Source organism: Poeciliopsis prolifica, unplaced genomic scaffold (assembly GCF_027474105.1).
Source record: "Poeciliopsis prolifica strain line A6 unplaced genomic scaffold, Auburn_PproV2 SCAFFOLD056, whole genome shotgun sequence".
Taxonomy (NCBI): Eukaryota; Metazoa; Chordata; class Actinopteri; order Cyprinodontiformes; family Poeciliidae; genus Poeciliopsis; species Poeciliopsis prolifica.
In genome coordinates, this window is record NW_026562431.1 from 386,761 (window position 1) to 408,287 (window position 21,527).

The window sequence follows — 21,527 nt, forward strand, 5'->3', positions numbered from 1 at the left end:
AACAGGTTCATGGATGGATTGGATGATAATTTTCAATTTGGAAGAATTAATGGAATGCATCTCCAATTAACTGGCAACCTATCAAGGGTGACCCTGCCTCTGGCCTGTAAGCTAATTGCTCCAAGCTAGTCTGAAGGAGCTGAGGGAGTTGCAAGGGAAGGCTGCTCTTCCCTTGCAGTTCTGAGGACAACCTGAGTCTCGAAGGTGGTGCTATGTCCACCCAGATGTTTCTCATACACCCATGAAAGAATCAAAGCAACACTCCATGTATGTTAAAGATAAGAGAATAACATCATATCATAACATAATGTAAAGCTTCATGCCGGTCATCTTATTTTCCAGAGATCTCACATTGCATTTCATAAAGGAGGAAGGAGAAAGCTCAAATCTTCACTTTACTGCTGCTCTACATCCACATTGTCTATAATTAATTCATCAGGGATTAGAGGATCTCACTTCCAGCATCACTTCTTATCAACTAGTAAACAGATCTTTTGTTCCTATGGTTACACATTATAGGAGGGACATGAAACAGGGAGAAATCAATAAAGAAGTAGAGCAGTCCATAAAGAAATAAAAATCATGAATCATTATTGTGAGTTAGTGACACGTTGCACTTATTCTTCAGTAATAAATGTTTAATTGTCATTTTCATCATTTTTTAAAACCTTTAGCCTGAACCTTCAAGATTATGAAAATGATGCGTATAGGTAGTTTAAAATAAAATTCATAATACATACACAATTCACCTTTGTAGTTTTCTTGGTAGTGTAGTGTCCAGTGTCCCGGCGACAATAGTGATGTCACACTGGGTGGGTGACAAATACGTATATGTTTGGATCATAATCATCTTTTATTATTGGACATTTTATTGCAGAGTTAAGGCAATCAATGCATAACTTTGCTCATCCAGTTTGATTGGAACCAGCTAAAGGAGCTGCTTTACAGACAGATTCTGATCAGACAAATATCTGACCTGTAATGACCACCTGAACAGAACAAAGTCTGTGGAAATGTGGGACTTCATCTCCCTTTGTGGGACAAAGAGAAAAAATTATTTCTGAACTTGAACTTCTAAAGCTTTTGAAACATGTTGATGAAGGTTAAAGGTGAACGCACATGTCCAAGCATCTGCCTTGTGTGAGTTTTTGTAATGTTAGAGGTCACAATGGTGCTCTGTGTGCGTGTGTGTGTGTGTGTTTGCGTGTGTGTGCGTGGGTGAGCCGGTGAGGGTCAGAGCCCAACTAAGCCTGTGGACAAAGAGGAGGCGCCTGCTGATGACTCAGTGGGATTTGTGAGACTGGAACATGCCAGCTGCTGTTTGTGCTGATGCTCATGATGCTGGAACAACACTGTGACCCCAACAACACAATGGGAGTGCAGCCAGCTGGGTGCATTCACCTCACTGCTTTTTTGTTTGAAAGATGCTCTTCATGAGAAAGAGCCTAGACTAGAAGGGGGGTGGGGGGTTAAAGGGGACCAGCGGCTTTCAAATACAACCTTGAGCTACTGAGCGCCCTCTTGTGATTCATGTGTGGTGCAACGTCCGCAAAGCCATGTTATAGAGTGAAAGTGAAGCTATGCTTAAAGACTCAACTAATTTCAAAAGTAAAAGTCTGCAAATTGAGTTCAGGTGCATATACAAAAATGGAGACACATTTCTGAATTAATGAGGAACAAATTATGAAACAAATTGTCAATATGCTGCATCACAGCCCACATGTTCCACATCGTTTGTGCCACCCTGCATAAGAGCATGTAGGATATAACTTTTCATTATAACAACATTTTAGCACTTTAGAAATAAACAGTAAGAAATAAGAAAATAAATCACATGTTCTGGGAAAAGTATTTTATAAAGGGGAAATTCTTTTAGTGCTTATTTCCCCGTACCTGATTGCATAGCATTTGTGAAAATACAAAATCCTGAAAAACACTCCTACATTTCTATGTTGTGTAATATGTTGTGTTAAAGAAACATTTATTAGTTTCTTTAAAAAAGAATTTAATAAAATGTGACAAAAACTGCAGAATCATGGCTAAAAGTTTTTGTTGGACTCAAACTGGTCTGACTGGAATGTGTGAAGTAAACAGCTAAACTCCTGTTATAGCTACAATTGTGTGAAATACGTCTGAGTAGTCAATGTCCTAAAGGTCAGAGATTTCATTACAAAATCTGTTAGAGAAACAGACAGAAATCATGACAGGACGTCAAGCAGAGCCAATGACGGCTTTTCAGGTTATGGGTTCAATACTCTATGACATCGAGGTGCACATATCCACAAAGATAAAGGAGAAGCATTGACCTTACAATTGAAAAATTACAAAAATACATTTGCTTGATGGAAACACGCCAATTCCAAAAATCATGTTTTTACTAAAAGGTTTTTGTGCTAGGAAGTGCTGTATCAAAACAAATGTATTTTGCAAAACTTCAATGACAGTTTGCCAGCTTTGCACTGAGAAGTAGCTCCTATAATGAGCTTAGCAGATGTGCAGTTCCACTAGGTGTTTGCTAATTGCTGCTAGCTAGTCTGAAGGAGTCGTGAGGCAGGAGAGGTGGAATGTAGACTTTTTTCTGGAAAATCCAGCTCTGAGGAGGAGCAACGTCTTGAAGTCAGAGCTCTGTCCCACCAGCCCTTTTGCTGGTTGTCATGAAAATTAAGGGATTTTTCGAACATGCATGAAAGAATCAAAACAACACTCTTGGTATGATTTTGCTGAGGGAATAAAATAACATGATGTAAAGCTCAAAACAGCCAATGTTACATAACACTGCCTTTTTAATGGAGCGTTTTGTTTGAACCCTGATTTGCTTTGTGTAAGTAATGAAAAAGAAATTAGAAACGACAAAAGAATGAGGACAAATCAGAAAGAGGAAATGGAAAAGCTCCCTCCAATCTAGATTAAGGAGATGAATTTCCCTCAGTTCTCTTGTCAGGCTCACTGTGGAGAGGTGGTGTATGATAGGTATTTATGAATTTACATAAAAGAACAAACAGACAATGCAAGTGAATTTTATAAAAGCTTTTGCAAAAAAAGAAAACTCAGCAAACTGCTCCTTGAAGCCGTTCACTGAGCGCTCTGAAGACCCTTTGTTAGAGCTTTCTCTTTTATTAAAAGATAATAAAAGAGAGCAAAGAAAAACAACAGAGACAGTCACAGGCAGCCTCCAAAGTAGGGAATATTCCAGCTGATAAGGTTTGAGAAACACCGTTAACTGTTTCACATGGAAACACAGGAAGAAAACACCTCAAAGTCAGTTTATACATTTCAGCAGAGGAAGAGAATACTTTAAATTGAAAATCACAATATAATGCTGGGTAAATAAACTAAAATAATAATAATAATAATAAATGTTGAATGTAAGAATGATAACAGAAAAGTCCTAACAGTGTACCTGTGATGTGGCATCCTGCCAGGGACAGAATCAGACATCAGATGTCCTCACAGCCGCCCTCAAACATCTGACACTCAGCCAGCACATGCTCACTTGTTCACACTTTCAGAGAGTGCAGCTGGGACTCATGCAGACCTGCTGGGAACTTCAGGTTTTAGAGCAAAAACATTGAATCAGACTCAGATGTCTGCCTTGCTTTTAAATGGTACATTCTTTGGATGTGGTTTTACTCCTTCTGTCTTAACTCTGACCTACTTAAATTCTGCTTCAACACAATCACTTGGGTATGACACCACTTGATGTCGTGCTACTCATACCATGATCCTGATTGAGGAGGCCACAGCTATAAGGTGTACATGCCACAAATCTGCTATCAAAAAACACTGAATGCTGAAATTGAAATAAATTCTTATTTTCAGGATGTGCAAATAACCCAACCTTGCTGTTGCACGTTTTTTAGTTTATGTCAACATTAATTAAAATGTGTAGATTTACAATATTTTTAAAAATGTTAATTAAGTTGTCTTTACAGGTAAAAAGTAAAAAATATATATATATATATAAATGTTTTTTTCAACAGTTAAAATTAAATGAAGTTGAATTTTTATTTTTTTAAATTTACATTTGATCATCTTTTAGAAATGAATAAAATACGCTCTGACATAGTGTTTTAGGCTGGGATCAGCACCAAGGAACAAGAAATGCTTTGCATCACAACTTTTGACAACTAAAAAAGAAAATAAACCTGTCAGCTGGGTGCATTCACCTCACTGCTTTTTTGTTTGAAAGATGCTCTTCATGGGAAAAAGCCTTGACTAGAAGGGGGACAAAGGGGACCAGCAGATTTCAAATACAACCTTGAGCTACTGAGCGCCCTCTTGTGATTCATGTGTGGTGCAACGTCCACAAAGCCATGTTATAGAGTGAAAGTGAACATATTTGCACACTGTCTGAGTCAGTGTGCAAATATGTTTGACATATTGTAATATTTTTGTTTCTCACTGCCATGCTATGTAGATAAACAAAATAAGCCTTTAATGCCATGTGGACACTTTCTCCAAACATGCAAAGGTCACAGAAAACCACCAGATGGTAGTACTGAACACAGAATGAAACTAAACCAGGGTAAAGCAAATGTTCCACATTAAAATTCATTCAAGGGTGGAAAATTTCAAAAGTAAACTGAAAGGTTTTTTTCTTGTTTTTTTTTTTTACTGTTCTAATTCTGTATGGATGAGTGTTAGACTGTCTAATCGGTTTTTGTTTAAAGTATCCCTTCATTTATCTGAACATTTGAAGAACTGCTTTAAGAGCTGTATCACAAAAACAAGGCGGGTGTTTTTGTGATACAGTGAGTGGAGAAGGTGTGTACGTTTCACCACAGACAGAGGAAGTCCGGACTTCCTCTGTCTGTGCCACGCCCGTCAGCAATTGCCCCTCCTCTGGGCTCTTCTGTGCTGCAGGTTGACAAGGAAGCTGGACGTGACGTCAAGCTGGGGTGCAGTAAAAGAATCTGTATTGCCATGGAAACCCATCTCCCTCCATTTCTCGATGATCTCTGGGAAGTGAGAATATGAAGGCAGTAAAATATTACAAGAGACGGGTTGACTTTTATAGCATTATGTATTATGCAAATGGCATTGTTTCAATAGTTTTCATTCTTTTCCCTTTACTATGCTGTCTTTCTTGAGCTGGAAATTCAGTAATTTAACAGAATCTTGACCTTGAAGATATTTTCCCACCATTAGTAATTTTGGAAAAAATAACATTCCATACTCTGCTCATTATCTATAAGTGATAAAATCCACCTGCAAGTATTTACATTCAGCTTTTTTGTTTAGGATAAAAGGTGTTATCTATTGTATCTAATTGATCGACTGTTTCACACAGAAATAAGAAACATTAAAAAATGCAATTAACCTTAAAATTGGTGCATTTTTCTGGCCATTGAGACACAGAGAAAACAAAATACAAGACAGAAGTAGGAAGAGATATAGAGTTTTTGAAAGGAGAAAATAATATGCAGCCTTGGTAACTGTGAACAAAAATGAAGATAGAAAAGAAATGATCAGAACAGAAAGTGTGAGTATACTACACGCTATGTCTCTAGTTTAGGAGACATAGTGTGTCTCCTAAACTAGAGACATTGAACACTGACCACTTCACATTCTTACCAAAACCTTTTCAGAAATGTATGCACACATCAAGACATACAAACTCAATAATGAGTGTACATGTCATTTCTCATCACGTTCATATAGAACAGCTTTCTGTTCACACAATCTGTCCTGTGAGGATGTGAAGCAGGCCAAATCCCTGATGTTCGTCTTGCACCATGCAGCTCACAGTGCTGATTTGTTTGGTTGGTTGTATTGATGACCTGAATCAGCATTAACAAACGTGCAGTGCAGTTAGTTGGTGAAGCCTCATCTGGCTTCACTCTTCATCTGAAGTCTCCTGACAGCCCAGCGGTCTCCTGACCGCTGGGCTCCTGACCGCTGGAGGAGCCCAGCTCCTCCTCTATGTTTCTATGTGAAACATGTTTCTATCATAGAAACCTATGTTTCTATGTGAAACATAGAAACATAGGTTTCTATGTCTCTATGTGAAACATAGAAACATAGAAACCTATGTTTTTTTTTTCTTTTTCATTGAAAATACATTCCTGTTGAGTTCCTAAACTAAGCAGTTGTACATGTTAATATTTGAACACAAAAAGGACATAAAGTCATGAAATTGAATCACTGTCTGTGATCAGAATTGTCAGAGGATTATCAATATGTTTCAACCAATAGGGACACCTTATTGTTCTTTGTATTGGGTGATCAATTCAATATCATATTTCTCTACAGATCCATGTGACCTACCAGAACATTTACAAAGAAAACCCAACAACATTTTTCAGCACCTTGTTGGACTTTAATGCAGTATTAAGAGATTTCACTCATTTACAGGTAACAAGATTGAGAAAATTCTGCTTCTAATCAGACACCTCTTCATTCAGTTGGAAATCACTCACATTATAAGCATAAGCACTGACAATATTTCCACGACCTCTACCAGTTTTTCTTTGCACTCTGTTGTAACAGCAGCAAAAAGGAATCTCAGCCATTTTTGGTTATTGAAATATGTTTTAAGACTGTTGGTTAAGGTCTGTCAGGTTTCCATCAGTATCTTAGAGTCAAAAACTAGAAGAGATGTAACCTGTCCTATTAGTCTTATTAGTGTCAGAAGAGCTTCATATCTAAATGATATTTTGTGTACTTGTGTACAAAAGTTTTCACTGTTCTTGAATTTTTTTAACCTTTGTCACATTTTGCCCGCATTGGAGATGTCAGGGACGACGGTGGTAGGAGTTTCTGGATATTTAATGTCCTGCTGGAAGTGCTCACAGCTGCAGCTCATCAGCGCCTCAGGTGAGGTGGGATAGTCAGTCTGACTCTCACTGAGTTACTTCTAAGATCACTAAGAGAAGAGCATTTATCTGAGGCATTTCCCTGACAATCTCAGTGGTGCCTGCAATAAAGAATTAGACTTTTGTTTTTTGAATACATGATGCAGATTCCTCCCAGATGTTTCTATTGCCACACTGCGCCTGGTAGCTTTGTTTTTGTCACAGACCTGTGTGTTGTTCCTTCGACCTGTTCAGTGAAAAACCCTACAGATGGCTTTAATTGTTCTGCAGCACGAATATGCATGCATGCCAAAATAAACATTGGTTTATGACTAAGAAGGGGGTGAGGAGAACTGCAGTATGTCCAGGACACACACACAAACCCACACACGCCAACATGTCACTGGCTCTCTCAGTGTTAACAGCGCCGTACGAGGGGGATCCTGGGAGGCAGCTATTTTTAGCCCTGGTTTCATCATTCCTTCCTCTCCACTCTGCCTGCTGCTGGAGGCTGCTGATGCATTCTAATGAAGACATCAAACAATGGAAGAAAAACACAGCACAGCGCGCTTGCTGAACACAAGCAGGGAAAATGCCCAGATGTCCACAGTAGGCTTCAAATCAAACAGCTTCAGGTTAATTGTGACTGCTGTTCACTCCTCAGTTTTGTACTTCAAGAGGACTTTATTTGTGGGATGTTACCTGGCAACACAGCCATGTCAAATGGCCTGAGGACCAGGGCAGCGAGCAGATTTCACTGTTAGGCACGTTGTTCATGTGACCAGTCTCTGAGCTCATCAGCCTGTGATGTAATGATGCTGCTTGGGAATGTTAACTGTCAGAGCCAGCCACTGTTTCTTCACCGGGTTGCCACAGCAGAGCAACAAGCCCCCCAACCTCCTGATCCCAAACTGCCTCACGTTTTATTTCAGGCACAGGAAGGCCTCTGAGACAGATATAAACTTTATTACTGATATTTAATTTCTTTGCAAATTATGACAAGAACAAAGAGTAAAAACGTGGCAAGAGTTTATATATTTCCAAAGGGGCAGTATTATGTATTTTCCAGACACATTGTGACATTTTAATAAAGAATCGAGTAACTGTTACCTTCAGTTGTTATAAAAATGCTCTATATATAAAATATAACTTAAAAGAAGTTTTACATCGTAAATTAACGCCTTGAACTCTGTGTCATAAGTTGGGTTGCTTAGTTGGGTTTTGGGTTCGGTTGTTTCTATGTTTTGATGTCTATGATTCTTTATCGTTATATTTATCTCCCTCGCCCCCTGTGCCTCTGTCTCACTTTCTCTCTCATTTGTGATTATGATTCTTTAGTGATTTAAAGAATCATAGACATAGTATTATATAGGAGGCCACAGTCAGTGGCCTCTTCTTGTGTCAAAGACACAATACACCTTAGTGCAGCCAGAAACTTGAAGCAGCAGGGATCTGAACTTCTGTTCTTCATCTTGGTGGTCAGTGATGTCCAGGGAATTCGTCTTCCCTGAGCTCCTGATCAAAAATGTGAAAATCTGCAGGAAATGAGGTTGGAACTAGAAAATGAATAAGCTACCAGGTCATGTCACTTCACTTTGTGTATATTTGTGGAAGTTAGTCTGTGGAACTATTCTCTTTAAAGGGGAATAGTCAAGGAGACAAAAGGGTTAAACAAGCTGATGAATGATATGAGGAGGTTCCCAAGCGAGAGCTATTGATAGCAATGGAAAACATACATATCTGGGACAAACTGGAATGTTTTCATTTCCTCAACCTTTCATCTCTGACCCTGGATCTCTTGTGATTTTACGTAACTGGAAGCTTTAGCGTTGCCTAAGTGTTCCTGAAACATTACCACATTTTTATGATTGTCACTGTATCTATTCCTGGTGACATAAGCTGAATTGTGTTGTGAAGCAGAACTCTTTGGTTTAGTTTTGCGTCATGCTCTCTGAGCCTCCAGTGAGAGCGTTTGACCTCACCAGACACTGGAGGAGGAAGACACATGGCAGACGCATGAAGACACACACAGTTAAACCTGCAGAGAAACTAGAAGACGCTCCACGCTTTCAGAATGAATCACAGCCCTCCTGTTGGACGGGCTCAGCAGATGCGTGATCAGTTTTAGCTTGATTCCCCATCAGTTTCAACCTTCCTGCTGAAAAGCAGGTGCATCCATTTTGACAGTTTTAAGCAGAAGAAATCCCAAATTAGTTTGTCCTCTGCTATTTGCTCCATTACAAAGACTGCTGGACATAAGTTTAGAAAATTTTTTAGCCGCCCAGTGCGGTTTGTGTGCCCAGATTCTTATGACCCTGCTAACTGTGCACACTGTGAAAAACAACTAGCATTGTATTAAGGAACACAGTGCAGGGAGGGATGTGTTATTTTAATTGAATTCCCTCAGAGGAAACAAGGATATGAAAACTGCTTATTTAAATGATGTAAAAAGTCTGAGTCAAGTTTGGAGTTTGGCCAATGTTCACAAACAAAGACCTTAATGCTTGGAGTTTTTTTCCTGGCATGAGGATAGTAGCCTTAGATGTATGGTGACAATATCCTGAGAGTGTTGCTTGATTTCAGCAAGATAGGGGACCAGGCACAATTTCCATAGCAACCACGCTACCAGCAGAGTTGTAAGAACTTATTTTACAACTCCTCTAGCCTCGTGTGCATGATGCGGTTATGGCACTGGTCATTGATGAACAAACCATAAGACCTGCAGGCCAAAAACAAACAACCACAACTGTAAATATGGTCCTGTACTTATAGCTGTTGTTGCAACTTTCACAACAATAATAACCTCACTTGAGGTCAAATGTGAGGCCTTCTTAAAACTACAAGGGTTTTCTGACATCAGGAGCTATAGAAGTCCTGACTGATCTCACTGACCTCTGGGTTTTTTCTGTTTCATGCAGCTCCTCTGTTCTCTCCCCCTCCTGCCCTGCAGACTGTGTTCACCTGTAGTCTTGCTCATAAAAACACCTGTTCTGCACTCATTCAGAGTAACGTCATCTGTTGCCAGCCTTTGGTGCTGTCCCATCTCTTTGTTTCTAATTTGCTTTCTGATCTGATGCTTATTCTGGTTCAGAATCTTGTGTCATGTTCTTGTATATTCTGAATATTCTCTGGAGCCAATTTCTCTCTCTGTCTGCCTGGATATTGATCTGGATTGTTCCACTGAGACTATTGAGTGCTGGATTCTGAACACTTTTATCTATTTTTTTTTCCCATAGCTTCTCCAGAGAAGAGGATTGCAGTGTTTACAGCAACTTACACTCCTAGTGAGTATCCAAACTTTGTGACCTCATTCCTGGTTTGCATGTTGTCACCTTCTCCACACTGTCATGCCGCTGAAACGGTCCTCCTTTTCAGGTAACTCTACAAGTTTTCTGACATACAAATCTCTGGGAAGAAATTCCCAGCAAACCATTTTTCATCAGGTAATACTTTGCACTGGGATGAGATGATTTTTCTCTAAATTACTGTATTTTGCAAAACTGAAATGAAAACCCTTTTCTGGAATCACTTGAGTCATGAATTGTGATGATTCCATTGGTGAAAACACCAGAGGACAACAGGAGGATGATGGAGAGCTCTCACAGGCCACACAGTTCATACAGGGTTGTGTGTCATTCTAACGGGTTGAATCCATGAACCTTCAGTAAAATCACAAAATACAATTTTTCCAATACATTGCCTCTCCCATGTATAAGGGTCTTGTCGCCCCGACACACTGACGTCTCCTCTGATTGGCTGATAGATGATGAGCACTAGCACCATGACTGAATTATGAATATATCTCATGAAACTGCCATGTTCGCTGTGAATTTGAAGGACTTATCCAGTGATCAGATGTGTTTACATGTGTTTTTTTTTTTTTTTGATGGAAGCACTGCAATTTTGCAATTATTATTTTGACATTAGCAGAATATAAAGATAAATATTTGCGTACATTTGCAATAGGAACATCAGCTACTGACATATGAACATTTCCAAAGGACTAGATATTTACTAGGATGTCGTAAATTTTGCAAGTTGTATCATTTACATTCATGTACAAATTTGACCCTGAGTGTATCAGAGAAAATCCATATCACTATCAGAGCTGCACAGATGCAAACATGTAGTTCTTACTTTGAAAGATCATTGAAATGATTTACTGTTTAATTATTCCAGAGTGGAAAAGGAATGCTTCAAAAGTCCTAAATGAATCGGACACTTATTTACTTTTATACTTTTCTCTTTTAGGTGTATGTGCATTTTCAATAAGACATAACTAGCAAGCCCAGTCCTAACACAGGGGAACCTACAGATCTCTCACGTGTTCAGGCCTTTAGTCATGTGTTGAGAGGTGAAAGGATATTTGCAACAGATCACATCAAATTGTTATAAAGCCACATTGGGAACACAGACATGAGAATCTTGTCCCAATTGCATTGATAATTAGTGTTTTGCTTATTGTTTAACCCTCTCAGGCTCAAATTACTTGAAAAGACTGTCTAAGTTGTTGCAAATCTGCAACACCTGCATGGAGAGGGTTAAGTGCTTCTGTCTTTTGAATATGGTTATATGAAGATAAATGTCAACAACGTGTTGTTGGTCGTCTCACTGCTAAGCAGATATTCTGCCTCTCGTCACTGTGACACTGGGTAAATCTGAGCTCTCCTCTTGTTTGAATGTATGTGCATCTGATTTACGGGCTGTGATCATGAGCTCGCTTGCTCAGGACAAACGACTAGGCCGAAGCTAAAGGGAAGCTTGCTGCTTTTGTTTAACATCAACAGGAAGATTAATGAGAGGGTTTCACAGAGTTCAGCCGCTCAGACACTTCGTCTTAATAAACTCGAGGCTTTGCAAAGAATTAACAGACCTGCTTCACAGTAGGCTTACCCAAAGGTAAGTTACATCCTGATCAAATCGTCATGTTCATACACTCGAGGTGATCCACAGAGGAGTTGGAAATAATCTGAAAAATGTCCTAAATTTGATTCCCTCAGTTTTGATTTACATGTCAGTGTTTTGAGGGTGACATTTAAAGCGTTAAAAATGGATCAATTTCACAGTTTGTTTGTTTTTTTTGTAGCCAAACTCTAATGTTTTTTTAATTTTTTTAATTCTAATGTGTTTTATGTACTGATATGCTTTTTTGGTATTTATTTGTACCATTGGTTATATGGGTGAATTCTGGTATGTAATAAGCAAGACAAAGCTCCAGAGTTCAGACATTCACCCTCCAACACACACACACACTCAAGAGCTCAAAGGTTATCATTACATATCCCTTACCACTTTTGATATATGAGAAATTATATATTAAATTCTTTCTGGGCCTTTCAATGTTCATGAAAGGCCCAGTTCAGTGACCCTTCTGATCAGGTAGGAAGGGAAAACCTTCCATCTTTGAAGAAAGGAAGGCAACTCTGCACTGTAAAATGTAATAAGTTCACTTTACTTAAAAAAAGTTAGGAAACCGATTGCCTCAAAATCTCCAAGTAAAGTAGCTAATTCATTTTAAGGTGTTATAGCTATAAATAACTATGTTTAGACCACTCAGATAATGGCAGTAATTCTAAGTGCCCTTAACTCAAAATCATTAATTGGGTTAACTGTAAAATGTTCATTCAGACAATTCATGTAATGGCAGTAAACTTTAGTATAGGTAACTCAAAATCATTAGTAAGGTTGACTATAAAATGTCAATTATGACTACTTCAATGTGTGAGTTATGTCAGTTAAGCAGTACTCATAAAAATAAGTTATGCTTACACGTTAAAGCGTTCACATTGCTTGCAAAATATCAGGAAACCGATTGCCTTGATATATTCAAGTAAGAAAAACCAAAAGTGTTAAGTTATTGAAACGAAGAGCCAACAGACAACAGTTTGAATGGATAAAAATGTTTAATAATTGAACAAGTTTACCTTAAATACAGGGTTCTCAAGTGTGGTTACATACACACTAACCTGGAAACAAAGTTTTCCATAAACTTTTTTTCTAGGGCAGCCTTCAATCTAATATTGAATCCTTCAAATGGACCTCAGTCTTCAAAACGAATCAAAGCGATTCAAAAAGAATCAATCAAGAAATAAAAATCACTTTTCCAAGAAGGGTAAAGGTATCAACATTGATCCATAATGTCACATCACATTCACTTATTGCATCAGAAGATTTTTGAGTGATTGTATTTTTGGTTTTAGGGATTTATGTCCAAGTGAGAGAAGCACTCTTTGGATGAAGTCAAAGGTGTACTTCAGTTGTTGAGGGTACTCCAAATTCAGAGCATAAATAAGTCCAAAGAGCAAGCACATGGCATGTGGAAGATTTCCAAGGTCATTTATGACAAGACTTCCTTCCAAAATGATGGATGAAGACTCAAGGTGCAGTGAGTCAGGGGAGGCCTGCCTGTCCTCAGGAATGATGGTCCCAATGGGGGTGTGAGACACGTCTGGGTCTTCAAAGTCCTAACAACAATAGAAGCAACACCACAATTACATATCAACGTAACACTTTACAGCTGTCCCACCTATGGCAGTTCACTCATCATCAGCCTTCTATGAGAGTACAGCGAGCACATTTCCCAAGAGTGTCAGTGATAAATAAATGTTGATGGTGTTGGAAGGGAAAGTTCATAACATTTTTACATGTTGCACCTCATCAGCTCAGTGAAATTCATTGTACTGTTTTTGTTCTTGATGACATTTGGATTTCACATGGTGTGACGCTAGAGAACTGCAACTGAAACCTTTGGAAAGACAGCAGAGAACCACTAAAAGTTTTCTGATTGGGGATATTTCATCAATGCATGTACAGTAGCACTGATTCAGGCTGAGTGAAAGAACAGTAACTAAAACTAAAGCTATCAAAGTCACATAAGGAGCAGAATTAAGTGGGACATACTCGGTGTGGAATTATAAAAATCTAATAAAGATGACCTACAAAGCATGTCTTGAAGTCTGTGTTCTCATCTCCAAGGATCACAGGAAGGCCACGGAGCACTGCCGTTCGCTTCGCAGTAATATCCCTACTCTGAAAAATCACATCAAACACACATGACTCCTGTGGTAAAGAATAATCAATTAACAGCTCTGCATGCACAGTAGGGTTGTGTATTTTGTTCCCAACATGATAATATAATAATGACTTTGTATCTGAGATCAGAAAAACAAAAGACAATCCCCTTATACGTGGGAGCAGCTACAGCATTTTGGAGAAACGACAGCAAAAGACACCATTTTTTATTAACTGTGTGATGCTGTGAGAACTCTGGAGAAAAAAAAAACATCATCCTCCTACCACTTTTTGTTGTTGTCTTCATCATTTTTGCCAATAGTAAAATCAGTCGGTTGATCAAAAATGTGATGCAAAAAAAGTGTTTTTGTTAAATACATCTATTTCAATAACAGTTGAAAAACCACCTCCTCTTAGCTCAAAAACATGTTTTTGGTCAAATGTATTTCTATTTCCTTTTTTTAATTTCAATTTGCTCAATTTTATGGTTAATGGAAACGCAGCCACTTCTGTGAAACATAAATGTCACAAACATATGTTTTCTGAAAAATCAAATGTTTTCAAACTAATCCTTAACCGGGTCAGAAGACTTGTTTTCTTAAACATACAGTGTGACACAATTTAAATGCTGTATGTCTGTTTTCTGGGCGCCTTTTATTATGAGTTTGTAAGAAGTTAAAATTAACAGTGTTGCTTAGCTTTGTTTGCATATTCCGAATAAATAATTTTTTCAATGCACATGAGACATAAGAAAACTATGGCTGGAGAGCAAAGCATTAGTGAAAACAATCTAATTGGAACCATCCGTGCTGCGTCATGAGAGGAAAGAAGGAACGAGCAATAAGCAAATTAGTGAGTCCCCAACTGAACGGTCATCTGATTAGTTTACCCCTTAAGCCTCATGTGATCTCTCTGGGTCTCTGTCTTTCATTTCCGCTGGCAGTGATCAGTGATCCACTACATTTTCCTGCATCCCCCCAAAACTATCGCTCATAATATGACTAGCATGCAAAGCTCAATGTGAAAGTTCAAATAACCTATTGCAGAGGGGTAGAACATAAAAGCCTGCTATACCAAAGACAACGGGAAGATCTATGTCCTCCTCTGCATGGAGAAGTTGATTTCACTATAATGCTTCACCGTTCATTCTCTGGCAGTGAGACACATTGAATCAAGAAGATTTAGTGAGGCTGAATGATTGCCCCAGGAGCTTGAGTTAGGCTGGTAATAAAAATCTTCACATCTAATGTTCAAACTTCATTTAATCAGTATTTTTTTTCAGAGCCAATGGACGGCCTGTACTACCATGAAAATGACTGAAGCTGAGCCAGAAACTCTTTCCTCCCTGAGTTACGGGATGAAGTCCGTCCACTGCTATCAACTTGATCCCAGCCACTGATTCACAGAGTAAATACCTCCAATGAACTGAGGTGGTGATGATGTCACATCCTGTTTCAGTCTGCCTTTATGTTAGCCCAAATTACAGACATTGGATTCACAATGCTTAATGTAGCCCCGCCAATTAAAAAAAACAATCTTTTTTTTCAAGACGTTTGTGCGTCAGTATGATGTGGTTTTTCAGCTGCATTGAACTGCAATGGAAACGTGCTCAACAACCGGATGTTGGAAGTGACAGGAGGTTAACGGCACTGTGGCGTGTTTTTACTGACTTATCACATAAACAAGTTCATTTTCATGGAATTTAATTTTGTGTCATATTTATGTAAATTTTATGTAAATTAGCAGAATATTGACACATTTTGTGCACATTGGAATGTTTATTAAAAGTATTTAAAGGGTTAACTCTTCTGACAAGCTCTTCAAGCTTTAATATGTTATGTAGAAAACCTAAGTATTACCATTTGCAGTCTGTGTTTCTGTATTCGTAATCAATTGTATTTCGGTTCACAATTTTTAACATTACCTTCAGTCTTAAAAATCTTACTGATCATGTGAGACAACACAACATGTTCAATGTATGTTAAAAATTTAGAAAATAGTCAGAAAACCCCTCCCCATTTTTCATTCCGACATGCTGATCTGGTAAATGTAGTGAAACTATCCAGCACTCCTCCCTGGAAAAGTTTCCTTTAGTTCACTTCTCACCTTCAAAATGTGTTTTTTAGTGACACAAAGTGCATTTCTTGAAATGTCACTGGAGATTTGATCAATATAATGGATTAGCTGTGGAAATGACTCACTCAACAATGGTTAGAGTTAACTCTAAAGATAAACCAATGACATGGAAGAATCTTGGATTAATACAAACTTTATAATTACTATCTCAAGAAAAAAAATAAAAAATAAACATGTTGTCATTGATGTAACATAATTTTGGTGTGAGACAACCTTCCAAAGACCATTAAGTGTTCATCACCTGGAGATCATGTCCTCCTTTTTCTTCTTCTCCTGAATTATTTGCTCCGGGGCATGGTGCTTCTGACTCACCTCAGGAATGATAAGACTTGTTAGTTCCTGGTTTCCAGAATGGCTGTGTCAGCTGTTGTTAATTAAAAATGCTCCACTTTGGGCCACCTACTCCAGCAGCCAGCGAGAAAAAATACTCTGAATAAATTAGCATAGAGTGCTGTTTCACTGCCACTCATCGGGAATCTTATAATAACATCTGCAGCTCTGGGTAAAGTTAGCAATGAAATGCATGTTTGAGGATCAGACAAGAACAAGAAATAGCATTTGAGTAGTTAGTTGCTTAGAAAAAAAAAGTCTGATCTGTGACTTGATTTAAAAAGACTTTGTCCTCAGTTCCCCTGTCATCTGAAATTCTAATGTCATATCTCTGTGTCACAGACTTTTATACGCAGCCACAGAGAGCACACAACTTTTGTTGTTTAACGGTCTTAACACCAATGAGACTGTTGTTCACACTCAGGCTCACAGGAAGTTCTGTTGGTGGGTGAAAGTCACAACCATCTGCCTTGGTGCAGAGTGGCAGAGATTGCTGGGCTGTTATTTCAGACAGCATGGCTTTAGAATGAACCAGCAGAGCCTTAACTTTCACCAACATGTTTCCAGACTGAAGACAAAATGATGAAAATAAGACACGCACAGAAAAGAAACTATAAACAGACAAGTCTGGAACTGTCTGCAAGAGGCAACAGTAATACTGCATTTCCATTAACCATAAAATTGGGCAAATGGAAATTATGAACATAAATTTGTTTAATGGAAACACGCCAGCTTGAAAAAGTCAAATATTTCGATAATAAATACGTATTGAAGCTAATTGAAACACAAGTTCTGTCTGAGCGTCCACACAAAAAACAGCACAACATTGTTATTTTCCAGTACAGTTGCTAAGATTTAGCTCACTGATATATTGCGAGCCATCTTTGTTGATACCAATAGGGTGTCATGCTAACCAGCCAATAATCAGATGTTGAAGTCGTAAGAGCCCACTTTCCTGGGCTCTTATGAGGCAGAAATGCATAGTGGAAAGTAAAAAGTAAAAGGAGATGAGGCAATGTAAGAAGAACAAACTCTAGGCAGCTAACTGTAACTCTAGTCCTGCTGACTGGTGCAATACCTCAAGGCAGCACATTTTAATAAGCAGGGTGTTTTGTTGAAATTATGTAGTAAAAGTGTTGACCAACATTACCAAGGAGCAAGAACTGAAAGGTCATAAATAGTTAGCACTTGCAGAGTGCAGAAAAGTCTAAGTAAAACTGTGAAAACAGACATGAAACTGATCAAATATCAGCTCTGCAGCTCAGACCATTTTTGATGCATCCACAGGGAATGCATCAAAAATGGACATGATAGTAAAATCCTTCACTTGCAGCTTTCCAGTGGGACAGTTCTACTTCTGATAAGCTAACAATCTAACAATCCAGTGAAATGGTTTGAAGTAACTTTTATCCTTCATCTAAGCAAAAATGTTTCGGTTGCAGTAGTTGCATGAAACAGGAGGACGTGTTACCTACACCTCTAAGAACAAACTGCTACACTTCATATAGTTCTGAGGCCTTCATGTTGTAAATTTCCTGCTCTGAACTTAATCCAATTGGACTGACAAACATGTTTTTTCATGACCTATGAGCTGCTGTCACCGTCTGAAGAAATCCAGCACTCCTGACCAAAACCAACCAATGTTGCTGCTCAATGTGCTAATGGTGGAAAACATGGATTCACCGTTACAGGGAACCCATGAGCTCTGGAGGAGGACTCTGATGCAGGGGCAGCTGTTTGCACTCCTTCAGACTGGCGTTTGAAGAAGAAAGACAAAAAGTTGCCATTCGTTGTTGAACGTCAGAAAAGTTTGCCGCAAACAGTGAACTCTGGCTTGACAATGTCAAAACCGGTTTCGAATCAACAGACACCATTTTATCTTGATTTGTCATGTGAAACTCTATCAAACTGAAGTTTGTGGTTGTAAAATGACACCACAGATAATATCAGCATGGATAGATGTGAAGATTTAAGGTGGGTTCATTATTACTGACTGAAATGGTAAATACACTGAATTAATTAATAAATTCATACACCTGTTAGCTTTGGTGGCTAGCTTGGGTTAGATACCTTGCCCAGGGGCACATCAACATGTAACAGGAGGAAGCTGAAATCAAACCTTCACCCTTATGGTAAGACATGTGTTCTACCCCCAAACGACAATTGTTTATTTTTAAATGAAATTTTAGCTGTATTTTGTGTCAGTTCTGAAGTTGGTGAAATGTTGGAGGTCACAGATGGTCAAAGTGTGAAAGGTGATGTACAAACTGACACATATGTCAGTTTGTACATCACCCGATATGGATGTCAGGTGAAATCCATATCAGCAGCTAAAAGTGACCTGCTGAATTAAAATAATTCCCAAACAAAGTTGTGTCATGACTGGCTGTAATTGAGGCAGCAAATTCATAGTGTGGCACGAAGTCAATAAATTGATCACTGTTGATTAACCTTTAACTCTGTTGTTCATAGGTGTCAGAGGCGTAAACTGGCTTTAAAGACAATTGTTTTCCTGCTTCATAATTGTGTCTGATAGAAATATTTATTGAAGTGAATCTATTCTTGGCAGTCTGGTTTTTCTAGAAAATATGGCTGAACTGTTTAGCAAAAAAAATGAATGAATTCATATCTTGTTTTAATTTGATCTCAACAGATGCATAGTGTGTGTTAATTTAACTATTTCAGGCAGATTTACACACATGGACAAAAGTTCACAGTGTTCGGTGTCAGTCTCAGGTCATTCAATGGATGCTTTCTTCCTCAGGATACACAGACAGATCAATATCCTATCAATGAGTCCAATTTGGGTTTTCTGTGTTGTATCTAGGTTGGATGTGAACGTAGCTCAGATCAGACAGTGGACAAAGAAAAGGCAATTTTACCAGCATTGCTCTGAGAAGTAGCTCATATAATGAGCTCAGCAGTTCCACCAGGTCTTTGCTAATTGTTGCTGACTAGTCTGAAGGAGCAGAGTGGGGATCTGCAGGGGAGGATTACTCTGTGAGGCTGAAACTTAGAAGCTTGTTAGCTGCAGCTAACAAGAAGGCAGGCCTAGGTCCACCCAGGTATTTCACACAACTTAACGGTTGCCATGTGAGAATAAAGGATCAAAAGATTTCTCAAATCTACAAAATAATTTTCTGCCTCCAGCCATTTCATTTTGTCCTCACCTTGGTTCCCATTGTGATGGTGTTGAACCTAGCAATTTCTTCATATCTTTGATTTTCCGAATTTCTTTGGTGTGATGTGAGTCAGGGGTTGCATTTGCCTTCTCAGAAATTACTGGCACCACAGGAACGAATGTCTGAAGCCAAAACCAGATGAAAACAGGAAAGTAAAAACCCAACACACTCCTGGAGCACATGCCTCGTCCCAGGCATGTGCTCCAGTTTGAAATGTTACCAAAGCTTCTCTCAGCCCTTTGATTCACACGCTGTGGAGGAGGTGTGGAAGCAGATGAATGGAGCTTGAATGAGTGGGTGGGGCAGATGTGAATGACTCCAGCAGCATGATTTTCACTGCGAAAAATGACTCATGTTTATTCTGGACAAACAGCTAAAGCATGCAACCAAAAGGCAAGGAGTAGAAAAACGTTTCCTCTGTCACCGTCACATGGAGGCGACAGAGGGGCTGCTCAGGTGACATTAGTGGTTTCAGCCGCCAGTCTGCACTTAGAGATGACATGTGAGCAGATTTTAGCTCTCCACCTGCGTGTGTAAATGGTGAGTTTCATAGCAAAGAGAAGGCACATCTAGAGGAAGTGAACCAACCGCTACTTCCATTTGAAGTCAGTCATCACAGTTAGAAGTTCTCCAAAAGTCAAACAGAGAACAACCTCAGTGTGACAGTTCTGCTGTGCTGCAGCTACTTCTCCTGGCCTTCAGGTGAACACAGGTGAAGTCTGTTCCTGTGCAACTGCTGCTTCTGCTGCTGAGGAAAGCAGTTCATGTCATCTCAGTCTGAGCCGGAGACACTTTTAGTCACAAGGTTGGATTTGAAGAAACAAAGGTGTGGAAACATTTAAAGGCATAGTTCACTCTTCATATTTCAGGTCCATGATCCCTTCCCTGATCAGACTGTGTTTGCGTTAAACATGTTGAGCAGCTGTTGAAATAGTTCAGCTGGAGCTATCAGCTCTGTCGTAATTCAAAAAGTCAGATATGTATGATAGTCATGGCCACACCACATTTACTAAGCAGCAATTTCTCTAATAAAAACTAACTGTATTTGTATATCCAGACACGACTGGTTAAAAGAGCTCCCAGTATTTGATTCTGATCAGGCTGAGCTGGATCCTCTGATCACAAACAAAACAACACACACATCACATCACCTGCATTTTATTTCAACTTATAGTCATTTCTTTTTACTGCTGCCTTCAAAGACCACTCTTTCCTCTCTGCCTATAGCTGATATTTATATTAGCATCATGTCACCTGACATCTGGCTGCAGTATGTGCTGACGTCATCCCAGCTGACATCCAGCGGCAGGGCGTTGCTGCGTCTGCCCCACATCCAGGCTCCAGGCCTCAAAAGTTATCAGCGGATGTCAGGCTCTCTTTGGAAAAGAAATAAGGCTTCTTTTTTTCTTTTTTGAGAAAACAAACACATTCTTACTGTGGGGACAGAGGCAGCTTAAATGTTGATTTCCTGTTTGTGCCATGTTTGTTGTTCTGTGAAGTTTCAGATCTTTGCTTGGTGGCTCCCACTGCTCACTGCTCCACTTTGGTACAAACTTTGCTCATGTCACATGGAGAAGTTGAAACCTCCAGGCAGCAGAAAAAACCAGGAGGACGGCTCCACCCATCGCTTAGGAGATGGTTTTTATATGCACACATGCACCAGCAGGACGTCACTCAGACTCTAAGACATTAAAAATGTTGTGTGCTTAAAAAAATGAAAGAGGGAGTGAAAACCAACTAGAGAAGCTGTGAGACAGCAGGAGTGGACTGACATGTCTGCAGTGACATTCTGAGAGTTTGTGACCCAAAGTGCAGGATGTACTGTGGATGTGTGTGTGTGGGTGTGAGTCAGACACACAGGAAGGATACACTACTGTGAAAACCAAAAGAATTAAGAAATTCACAAATTTAAAAGGAAAGTAGTCATAGAATTCTGCCTGAAAATAGTTATTGCATATTTTTTTACTTCCATATACATATTTCATTAATCTTGAAGGGAAATGTTATAACTCCTATTTTTCCATAGTTATTGAAGATGGTGATGGCTGGCAGGATGGATCTCTTCTGTATCACT